Genomic DNA, 2834 nt, shown 5'->3' on the forward strand with positions numbered 1-2834 from the left:
AAATCAAGAAAACTGGTGGAGAGTGCATCTTAGAAAGTTTGGTGGTCATTGACTGGTGGGAGTGGTTGGAAATTAATTGACTTGCTTGTTGCTTACTCCTCAATCTCCCAACTTTGAACGTGAGATTCACAAAAGATTGCCTTTACCGCTTTGAATAGTTCCTACGACACATGGGGTGTCAGCTTTGGTTGAATGAATGTACATGTTGAGGGGGTGAATGATAAATATGTTTGCTTAGTAATAGAAGTTTGTAGTCTAAGATGCAGGTTCATTTAGTTACTATCCATGAAGAGGAAAGACATTTTTGGCAAAATGCTCTCAATTTTTAATTGTCTTCATGCCCTAGGACTGAGATAGATCTATATGATAGGCCATTATTAACTGAAGCTCGTCTTCTTAAAAGATTGGATGCAACTGGATTGACTTTCAGGAGTGAGTTCAGACACTAAAAAGACTGGAAATACTGCATTGGTTTTACTCTCCATTTCGTGGTTGCTCACCTAAATAAGTCCTAAATCTTATTTTTCATATATCTCTATGAATCCTTTTTTAAAAAAATTGACGATTTTTTAGAACAGTTTTAGATTTACAGAAAAACTGAGGAGATGGTACAGAGTTCTGTATATCTGCACTCAGTTTCCCATTATTAACATCTTATATTAATATGGTACATTTATTACAATTAATATGCCAACATTAATACATTATTATTATCTAAAGTCCATAATTTAGGTAGATTTTCTTAGTTTTACTTAATGTCCTTTCTGTGTCCCAGCATTTCATCTAAGATACACATTACATTTAGTTTTCATGTCTCATTAGGTTGCTCATGGCTGTGACACTTTTAGACTTCTCTTGTTTTACATAATGACCTGGAATATTTTAGCAGTGGTTAGACATTTTGTAGAATGCCCACTATTAGAAATGTCTGATGTCTTTCTCATGATTAGACCAGAGTTATGAGTTTGGGGGAAGAAGACCTTAGATGTAAGTGCCATTTTCATGACATAGCATCAAGGGTACACACTATCAATGTGACTTATCACTGTTGGTGTTGATGTGATTCCCTGGTAAGATAGTGTTTATGAGGCATTTCCACTGAATGGACTCATGTATTTATTTTATTCTGTGAGATATAATGCAATACTATTTTATTTATATTGTGCCTAAATTGTTGTAGTATTGGCCACTGGGAGTTCTTTCATTTGGCTCTTGCCTGCCTTTGATATGCTTTCATCAGTGTGTTTCTTTGATTGATTGATTGATTGATTTTTATTTATTTTATTTTATTTTATTTTTATTTTTATTATTATTTTTTTGTTTCTTAGCACTCAGTTACTTTCTGCTATCATGAAATACTCCAGGCTCAGCTTGTCTATTTCCTACCCCCAATCCTAGAATCCCTAACTTCTCCAAAGATGTGTATCCTTTACAAATCCAGTTTTTTTCTTCCTTGAAAATTTTTTGATTCTTATTTTCAGATTTAGCTGTACTCAGAAACTTTTATTGTTAACTTCTGTATATGTCTGTCCAGAGGTGTAGGTATTAGAAGAAAGTTTTCAGGTTCTATTACTAAATAAAGAGTTCAGAAATAGACTTGCAATTTCTCTTCCGAGGCTCCTATATCACCGGTGTCAAATGCAGTAGCTTGTTAACAAGAAAGCTACTACCCAGAGAGGGCTTAGAAATGCCAATTAGAGTCAGATCATTTATTTATAAATGTATGAATTCATTTCACGTTTTATCATGGGGCAAAGCATGCCTTGCCCCTTTAACTGTCGAGATTACTGAGCCGGGCAGAACGAATGACATGTTCTCCAGATGACATTTCTGACTTCCACAGCTGCTTCTCTCTGTCCTCCCCAAAGGCTCCCACCTCTTTTGAATTCATGGAGGCCGGGCTTCTTATTGCTTTTAAGGATTGTTTTCCATGGAAAGAAGAAAAGGTGAGTTTCCCTTGGTTAAGTAATAGGTGTGAAGAGAGCAGTTTATACACGTAAGAAGGATAATTTTAACCTTGGGCAAGTTTCCTGAGTTGGTTTATTGAGGGATTTTTTTTTTAAGTGGCAAAATATAACACACACCCGTTTCCTAACCATTCTTGGTCTAGGCCTTGCGAAGGGAGTCTTTCCCTTGGTAATGTGTAGCTTCTGAAAGAGCAAAAATAATTTCCAATGGGATTCTCCAGAGTGTCCTGCCTGGCTAGGGAGCAATTTCTTTTGGCCTAGGGGGAAATTGTGTATTCAGATCCAGGAGAAAGAGAGGCCAGCTCTGGCCAGCTGCTTCTTGCTTCCGGAGACCTAGATTATTAGTGTCCTCTTCTGTGCCTGGAACTGCATCTCAGTGGCCTGCCTAGAGGAAATGGAAATCTACCCCCTCCGGCTCCTCCCCAAATCAGGCAGCGAGTTAATTATTCAAGGTGAGCTCAATTAACAACACCTGTACCTGTCACAGGATTCCCAAAAAGATTGGCAATATAAAGAGTAGGGGCAGTATTTAGCTACTTTTTGAAAATGTGGCACGGTGAACTAGGAAAAGGGAACGAGGAAATTTCATTTCTGGTTCTGCTAAATTATCCAATTGACTTTGTCCGCAACTGTCACAGTTTTTTGTTTTGTTTTGTTTTATAGATAATTTGAATAAACTTTAAATGTGTGTGAATGTGAATGTTCTTCTAAAGAAAAAATAATTTTTCTTTCTTTTTTTTTAAAGAAAAATTGTTCAGGATACCAGAAAGCTATTGATCTGGGTTGATTGAGATCTGAGAGTTCCAAATTCACACAATCTGTAGTATCCTTTTTTCCCCCCAATTCTTTCATCTGAATGAGCCATTT

Source organism: Canis lupus, chromosome 2, assembly GCF_003254725.2.
Source record: "Canis lupus dingo isolate Sandy chromosome 2, ASM325472v2, whole genome shotgun sequence".
Taxonomy (NCBI): Eukaryota; Metazoa; Chordata; class Mammalia; order Carnivora; family Canidae; genus Canis; species Canis lupus.